This window comes from Chionomys nivalis, chromosome X, assembly GCF_950005125.1.
Source record: "Chionomys nivalis chromosome X, mChiNiv1.1, whole genome shotgun sequence".
Classification (NCBI taxonomy): Eukaryota; Metazoa; Chordata; class Mammalia; order Rodentia; family Cricetidae; genus Chionomys; species Chionomys nivalis.
Window position 1 is genome coordinate 98,558,874 of NC_080112.1, and position 9,759 is coordinate 98,568,632.

Consider the following 9,759-nt stretch of genomic DNA (forward strand, 5'->3'; position numbering starts at 1 on the left):
ATGGTATACAGCTGCGGGGGAAGGGACCATCTGACAGCAGTTATGATGTACATTTGAATCCTGAAAACAAAGATGCCAAGCTAAAAAATGACTAACCTCTATTTTACTTCTGCATCTTCCCAGTATACAGATAGCCTCCTCCCTTTTACCAAACTGAAAGCCGGAGAAGGAGGACCTTTTATATGTAGGCTATATTGGGAAGCCTCAGGTACACAAGCAAAGAAATGGATGAAGGTGGGGCTGTTTAGCATACACGAAATAACCATAATTACTACTTTACCATATGCCCATAGAATTATGAATGCATATTTTAATAAAGGTGAGATTAGAATATGCATATAATTTAAGTGTTTTTGTCCCTGAGATTGATATAAAAAGGACTCCTATTTTGTGGCTTTGGGAGGTGCTTTTCTCTTTCCATTTTTAAAAAGCTACTTTTAAGATTTTTGGAACTATAATATTTCCATTTTCTTCCCTTTGATCCTTCCCATATACCCTGCCTTGCTTGCTGTCAAACTCATGGTCTCTTTTTTAATTGTTTTTAAATGAGTGAATGGAAAGAATATGTCAAGTGGGAAAATTCTGAAAAGTAAGGAGAGGCCTAAAGAATCAGCTCAGCAGTAAGAACACTTGTTGCCCTTGCAGAGGACATGGGCTTGATCCCAGCACCTACATGGTAGCACACAGCCTTGTATAACTTCAGTTCTGAGGACCATACATGCATGCAAAACACACAGAAAACAAATATTTTAAAAAGTTTGCATAGCAAAATTTTAAAAAGTTTGCATAGCAAAATTTTGTATAAAGTGACACTTAACAAAAAAGTATTTTAGCCACCAAAATAGAGGAACAGAATATTTTAAGTGTCTGAATAAATATATGTATTTCATGTGTTGGAACATATGAATCAGTGAAAGAATAATAGAATCAAGAACATTTTGAGAAAATATTTCTGGGAGTGGTTTGGGGAGGGAGTACTTTCCATTATATTTTACTATATAAAGTACATTCTAAATGGATTAATGGTTCACATTTCATCAATGAAACCAAAGGATGCTGCCCTAAAGTAGAGGTTTGTATCATCTTGACTCAGATATGCCCTTTCTGAATATAAGATTATTGGCAAAGTGTCCATCAAAAATGGGTAGATTTAAGTACATAAATATTTAAATAGCTTCATGGTGAAGCAACATGGAGGAAGTGAGACCCGTAACTAGCCTGGTCATAATATCAATAGCATGTTCATATATCCACAGCATATATGAAGGCCACATAGTTGGTATCCTTAATTATTTTTCTACAAGTAATAGTGGACTAGGAAAGTAAAGCTAAAAATACAGGGTAATTTTAAAAAGTAGCTTTTCTTTATCCTAGACATAAATTGTTTTGAGATAGCATCTCTCTATGTTGCCCTGGCTGATCTGAAACTTACCATGTAGACCAGGATGGCCTTTGTACTGACTAGTTTTTTGTCAACTAAATAAGCTAAAGTCATTTGAGAGATGGGACCCTCAGTTGAGAACATGCCTTTATAAATAGATTGGCTATGGACAAGCCTGTAGAGCATTTTCTTAGTGATCAACGGAGAAGGGCCCGGTACATTGTGGGACTCATGGTCCTGGGTTCTATAAGAAAGAAGCCTAAGCAAGCCAGTAAGCAGCACTCCTCCATGGCCTCTGCATCAGCCCCTGCCTCCAGATTACTGCCCTGCTTGATTTCCTGTCCTCACTTCCTTTAAATGATGGGCTTCAATGTGGAAGTGTAAGCCAAACAAACCTTTTCCTTTCCAACTTGATTTTGGCCATGTTTTTTCACAGCAATAGTAATCCTAACTAGAACAGAGATCTGCCTGTCTCTGCCTCCCAAATTTTAGGATTAAAGGCATTCCTCACCATATGCAGCCTTAGATAGGAATTTCTAAAATAATATATCCTTTTTTTAAAAAAAGATTTTTGAGACAGGGTTTTTCTGTGTAGCTTTGTCCTGGAACTCCCTCTGTAGACCAGACTGGCCTTGAACTCACAGAGATCTACCTGTTTCTGCCTCCTGAGTGCTGGGATTAAAGGTGTGTGCCACCATCACCCCGCAAAATAAAAATCCTTCCTAGCATTACCATCAGCCTTTTTGTAATGAGCAGACAGTTACTTGCCTGAATACGCTTTTAGGCACTCCATCAGTATATTTGTCAGTCATCAGTAGAAGCCAGCTCCAGTATGGCCATTAGGCAATGACTAAACATACTATATGTTAATTAGTCCTCCCGAAATTCCAGTTGTTTTCGGTTAAGGGACAGAGGAAGAGTAGCAGCAGGACCTGCATAAACAATAAAGGGGTTTTGTTGATAATTCTATGCACCTTATTGATTACCTAATTACTATCACTTTTTAACCCTCATGCATGGAACATGTAAATTGCTCAGTGAATAGAGTCTTTGTATCTTGAGGAAGAGACCTGGTCAGGTGTCCTCATCAACTTAGACCATGAAACCCAATATGGACAAGCTCAACAGAACTGCCATATACGAGCTGCCCATGCATGCTTCAGCATTGCCAGGGCATACATTTCATTTATTCTTTGTATCTTAGTAAGTACCTCATTTAGATAGGTGAATTCTTTGGATCAGATGGCCGAAGGTATTCATTCAAATTCTGAATTAGTGATTGACAAGTTTGGAGAACCTTTGTCTTCACATCCTCTTTGCAATCTAGGGTTACACCATCCAGATGAGCTCTTTCTTTTTTTTTTAAGGTAAATCTTTTAAAACTTTTTAATAGGGTTTATGATAGCCACTTTATTTTGTTAACCAGATGAGTTCTTAAGAAGGACTTTAATCCAGTTCAGGAAGCACTGTATAAATGATACTCATGAAACATCCCAAAGGATGAACAGAATTTGTTAGAAAAACTTCAAACGAGAGGCCTACCAGAGTAGGGTTTAGCTCACATGCCTAAGTATGTAAGAGATATTACATTTTTAAATTGCTTTTAGGGACTAGAGAGATGGCTCAGCAGTATGAGTTCATACCGCTCTTACAGAGGACCTGTGTTCAGTTCCCACACCCAAGCCAGGAGAATTACACCCACCAACTATAACTCTGGATCCAAGGAATCTGACACCCTCATCCGGCCTCCATAGGCACCTGTACCCAGTATATATGCATACCAACATACAGATATACATTCATACACATATTTAGAAATAAAATGAATCAGTCATATGTAGTGGTACACGCCTTTAATCCCAGCACTCAGGAGGCAGACACGGGAGGATCTCTGTGAGTTTGAGGCCAGCTGCTTATATAGCAAATACCAGGCCAGCCAGGGCTATTTTTGGCACAGAATAAATATTCAGAAATGATTATTCTCTGTCCTTTCTCCCTTACCAAAGGTAAAGTGTATCTATCATCAAGAGATAAAGTTCTCAGCCTGATGTCTCCAGACTAAGGCTTTGTAAAGATACCACAAAGAATTGAAGAAAACTAGGTGTGATGCTGTATGCATGTAATCCCAGCACTTAGACAGCTAGAGGCTCAAGCCTGGTCTACATAAAATGATTCTGTCTCAAAAACTTGGAGTGTTAATGAAGGCTTATAGAAAAACACTTATAGTAGATGTACAACAGCAGAAAAGGGAGAGTTCCTTTATCTTCCTTATTTTTGTCATTTAATTTCCAAGGTAAACATATATAATAATATATATACAGTATATATTCCAAAATATAATGTAAAAATATGTACAAGGAAGAATATAGGCTTGGGAAATATTTTACTCTAGGTCGTGCTAAAAATATAGATAGCTAAATAATTTTGGAAAACTCTTTTTAATTATTATTAAAAATTAAAAACATGTATAAGTAGCAAAGCTTCTTTTAGACCTCATAAAAGGACACTCCGAGTTGTAACCTGATCATAGCCACTGTAAATTTTGACAGTGTATCTTTTGCTAATTTATACTGTTTCCTTTGAGTAAAGTTATCTTTCTACTTTGAAAAAAAAATTTCTACATAGAGAAACCCTGTCTTGAAAAACCAACCCCCCCAAAAAAAAATTCTTTCAGTTTTCAAAGAATACTCAGTAGGCAAGAAAGAAAGGGATGGAAAGATGCATAGAAAACATGGCAAATAGCAAACACAAAGAACTGTGAAGGCAGAAATAGATCTATAATATGCCAATAATCCATATGAATTAAACCCTCTTATTGAAAGAAAACCCCAGGCTGGATTATTTTACAGGACATAGAGTTCAGGATTGTTTTTAGGGTGTAATTAGAAGTATCTGGAAGAGTTTAAAATAAAACAAGGGGAAGAGGATGAAGTGTATTTCAGTGACAGGATGCTTGCTTAGCACAGGCAAGACCCTGAGTTCAATCTCCAGCACCAAAAAATACGACGGAAAAATATATAGCAGGCAAACAATAAGCAGAAGGAAGTTGGAACAACAAAGTCATATGTAGCAAGCCTTCTTGTCGGACTATCTTCGGATTGTCAGCCCCCAAATAACGACTCGGAGACTTGTTGTTAATTATGAAATTTTGGCCTTAGCTTAGACTTGTTCCTAACTAGGTCATATAACCTAAATAAACCTATTTTTTTTATTAATCTACATTCTACCATGTGGTGTTAACCTCTTCCATCTTGCACCTCCTGTTTCCTCTCCATGTCTCCTGGCGTCTCTTGCACGCCTAGATTCCTGCCTGCCCCTCTTCCTTTCTCCTGTCTAGCTATTGGCTGTTCAGCTTTTTATTAAACTAATCATAAGAATACATCTTCACACGGTGTGCAAACATCCCACAATAATCATAGTTAAATCACTAATAGTATTCATTCATAGAAACATGGAATGTGACAAACACTGTGCCAAGCAAATGCACATATATTGACAAAAATACTGGGAAGAAGATACAAAAATGCAGCTTTAAATTTGTGGAATATGATACATTTAAACTTAATTTTTTTCCCTCAGGTTTATGATTTTTTTCTGTCCTCTAAATAGCTGTACAATCTACTTTTAATCACAAATTGAGCCTTAAGTGATTAGAATATCCAATACTAAATAATAAAGGGCCTCCTGAGCTTGATTTAGGATTAAGCCTTCTCTGTTCAGCTTGCACCAACTTTCGATGACCCTCCCCACTGGTAGGGAATGTACCAAGTTTCTTCTCGTGGCCCATCCTCCTCCCCCAGCTGACTGATTTTGACTGTAGGCTGGTCCACCATTGGGGTGAAGAGGAAGTAAGCAGGACAAGCCGCTACTTCAAGCACACTCTCATTACAGGCTACTGGACCGAAATTTGCACAACAGTGAAACATTCTATTGTTCCCCCAGTCACCCGTGCATTCCATACAGTTTCTCTGCTGAGACTCATAGCACAGCCAAACATTTCTCTGGAGAATTTCAGTACCAAGTGCTTTGCTCTCCTTCCTGGCCCATCTCTGGCACACAGGACAACTCATGTATCTTTTTCTTCTTGATGAGCTGGAAACTCAGAAAGATCCAGTACAGTCATCTCCCCTGTATTCCATTAGCACAGCTCCATTCTTTAAGCACTACGTTTCCTCTTGCCACAAGCATAATATTCCATTGTGTTTCTCAGTTTCAACTTCAAGAGGTCTAGCTGAACCTTTTGGGTGAAGGGAAGAGCAATACAACTCTGCATCTTTGAAAGCCTATCTAAGAGAAATCCTGACAGAATGGGTTAGGAATATATCCCAATGGAGTACTTGCCTAACATTTACAAGGCCCTGGGCTTCATCCCCAACATCCAGCATTACACCACCCCAAAAAAGAAAAAAGAAAAACTCTTCAAAAAAATAAAACTTCCCTCTTCATAGCTCTGCTCTTGGCCTTTGAAACCTCCTTATTGGTTCTAGAGCTGCTGACTTGTTTGAAATATGGATTTAACTACATAGCTGTCACATCTTAATACTTACGAGTAAACTTCTGATTTGAAGTATTGTCCTTCGGATTTAAACCAGCGATGCCCTTAGTTCTATAACATTACCATCCAATGTTTAAGAGACATTTAAAAGGCAGTGTGTGTGTGTGGGGGGGGGTGGAGAGATGGCTCAGCAGTTAAGAGCACCAGCTGTTCTTCCAGAGGACCTGGCTTCAATTCCCAGCACCCTCATGGCAGCTCACAAGCATCTGGAACTCCAGTCCCAGGGGATCCAACACCCTCACACAGACATAACATGCAGGCAAAACACCAATGCACATGAAAAGGGCAAAAAGACCGAGTAAGGTGGAAAGCACGGGCTTGAGAACTATGACAAAAGTGCCAAAAATCCAGGCTCTACAATTTACTAGATTAAGGACTTAATCTATGTAGTCAAGCTCTGAATTCTGTTTCTTCTTCATTTGGCAGGATCATTGCTATCTTATAGGATTTTTTTTTAACAAGAATTAGAGATAAAACTAACATAGAGCACCAAACACTGCATGTAACCATTGCTGGACACTCAAGCACATGTTTCCTACATAATTTGCCTCTTTCCTTCCTTTAAGTAGTTCTCAACCTTCCTGATACTGTTACCCTTTAATACAGTTCCTCATGTTGTGGTGACCCCCGCCACACACACACTATATAATTATTTCTGTTGCTACTTCATAACTCTAATTTTGCTACTGTTATGACTCATAATGTAAATATTTGTGTTTTCCAATGATCTTAGGCAACCACTGTGAAAGGATCATTCAACCCTCAGGTTGAGAAGCACTGCTTGTCTTAGTAAGATACGCCAAGAAATGGAAAACGCAGATATGATCTTCCAGGCCATTACTGTATCCCAGAAAGAATTATGTAGTGGATTATGTATAAGAAAAAAAATAACATTTTCATTTGGAGAGTCAAAAATAGAAGACAGAAATCACTGTATTTGTTTCATGTGTTTTCCTGAACCTTAATTTAAATTCTAAATTTAAAAACACATTGAAGCAAATATACTTTGAGCTCCATAGATTAAGAACAAGATTTCCAGCTCTAAACTCAACAAAAGTTTTAAGGCCTAGTGAGAGCTTTGCTCCACCTCCGACCTCATGTTTTGAAGATGGAAAATAGAAGATACATACGACACACCACGTGCTGGCATTAAGTGATCTACATAAACGTTACAACAACCCTGAGGTGCAGTTATGTGACCATGATCATTTTAAAATGCAACAAAACAGTACAGTTCAGTGGTTGAGCATACGTTTAGCTTGGATGAGGCTCTAAGTTCAATCATCACCACCAAAAAAATGGCAGCTTAGGGGCCAAAGACACACAGCTCAGAGTAGAAGACTTCAATCCAGTTCGCAGTTATTTTGAGTACTTTTAACCTCTGTACTCTCCTGCCTCTGAAAAGCTGTACAACTACGTGAAACAGTGAGACATTAGAGTATCTGTGAAGGAGAGCGTGGGTCCTCCTAGAAGCTTTATGCCAAGATCTAAGTCGACAGACACCAAAGAGAAGCTGGGGAGGGGCTTGGCATGGATAAAAGGAGGGAGATGAGGAGAGCTACTGTGTTACATATCTCACACTTGTGGAAGACAGAAGGAAGAATGTAGGCAGGAGGAGCTTCAGACAACAGTGTATTAATGAGAACCACGAACAGCCTAATGAAAATGTAAGCAAATATGAAAGACCCCCCCCCCCATCAAGCTGTAAAGGCTTAGTTCTCATAATCTAGTAGGCTCAGTCATGGTATTTGTAATAGTCTCGGGATTCACAGCCTTGTGAGTAATCTGTGTAAGGGTCATTACAGGGACAGTTTCCTTGTAGTTATCCACATACCTCCCGCTGAGCCAGGCCTCACTATGTTGCTAAGGCCACGAGTCTTATCTGTTCTATGCTACATCATCATCGTAGAAGCTGCCTCTCAAGTTACTGTCTCCTAAGACCAGGGTGATTGTAGTTAGCATAGAGCTGTTTTTTCTTTCTTCTTTCTTTCTCTTTCTTTCTTGTCCCCACCCCCCTCTTTTCTTTCCTTCTAGATTCCTGAGACCTCAGTGATGTTTTCTGTCAAAAATTTAGTCAGGCAAATCAGTTCTTGGACATGTGACTGAGATACTAGCCTTTTGTGTGGGGAAGGAAATGAAGCGTGGCCTGGAACCAAGTTTTTCAAACCCCAGTTCAGAGTCTGACTGCCTTGCTGTTCAAGTCAAGTGCCCCATGCAGTGCACGAGGACATTTGAACAAGAGGCAGCAGCCTTTTCCTACCACGTTAGAGGCCCACAGGTCTTTGCAAGTTCCCTTTGGTGGGGTCTCCCGAACTTCTGAGCCTGTGATGACTCAGACTAAAGATGGTCTGCACCAGGCAGTCACAGAGCTAAGTCATCACAGAATCACGGAAACAGGCCAGGGCACATCCCAAGCCCGTCTCAAGTCAGAGCAAGGTGGATAGGTGAGGGATGGGCAAGGTCTTGTCTGCTGGCTAAGCTCATTTTTGCCAGTTATTCTAGAGGCTACTTCACTCGACTCTGGGGAAAAAGATCAGCTACTTCTGCTTCAATCCCAAGTGCTATAGTCAGGCCCAATGAGACACCAAATGGACCCAAAGACAGTCCCCAACCACTGTGTCTACACTGAGGGAGCTCTGGAGTGTTCCTTCTCCCCTGTAAAACAAGGCCTGAAAAAAGGAAGGGCAAGGAGGAGCAGGGCAGCATACTCTAACCAGCAAAGAAGACAGTTGGTCTCCTCCAAGTAAATCTATCTGGAACAGCCCTGTCATCAACCCTAGAGGACCTGATGCCTCCTGAAGCCTGGAGCACAAAGAGCAGAAGCATCCCACCGAGGATTGGGAAGCTCTTCCTGTAAGATTGCCCCCTTTGAACGCTAAGGGGGTGGATTTACCCTTTCTTATAATAAACCTGGCACTTGTGCCCGAAACCTTACCTCACTCTAGAAGGAATTCCAGCCCCTCCAGCATGCAGCAGGCTGCCATAGCCTTAAAGAGTGAGATCTGAAGACATGAACAGTTCCCAAAATAGCATTGGGGTGGGGGGAAGGAGAAGGGAGTATGTATGAATAAAGGGCATATTTTTACTTACATTATAGAAACATAACTTTTCTGGGTTTTTTGTTCCTTTTTAATGCATTAGAAAAGTGTTTTCCCTTGAATTATTATGACTATTTTGTAAGAAAAATTTCTCACTTTATAGTTTACCTCTCCTACACAGGAAACTATATTTCAAAGATCATTGCCATCTAGACCTCGGTGGTAGGTGAAGGCACTTTTTCAGTTTCTGCTAATAGGCTGTGAGCAGTAACAGGCTCTCTTTAGACTACTGTGTGATGAGTCAGAGACTTTCAGGATGGTCTCCACTGCCACCTTGATCAGTAATAATCCAGATTGTGAATCTTGATTTTCCCAAGACCCTAATAAACCATGGGGAGTGGAGCAGGGCTCTTTGACCCCTAACCTTTACTAATACGACTTGGGCATGTTGAGGCACTATGATTTTTTTTTGGTTTTGTTTTTGTTTTTCTTACCAGAAGGAATGAGGAGATGGGGGGCAATTGTAGGGAATGCAGTCTAGGAAAGCATCAGCTTCCTCAACCCCCACCAGGGAGCTACAGGCACCAACCACTCTCGTACCCACCTACAGGGATTCAGTTGCTTCTCTCTTTCCCCATTTATGCTCGACATGCCCACAGCCTCTATAAAAGGAAGCTGACACCCATGCAGGATTCAGATCACTTCCCCAACAATCCTTGTGCCCACCATTTTCTGAATCGAAACGGCCAGAGCGCTTAGCTGGTGTGTCAGCACGGCAGTACGCG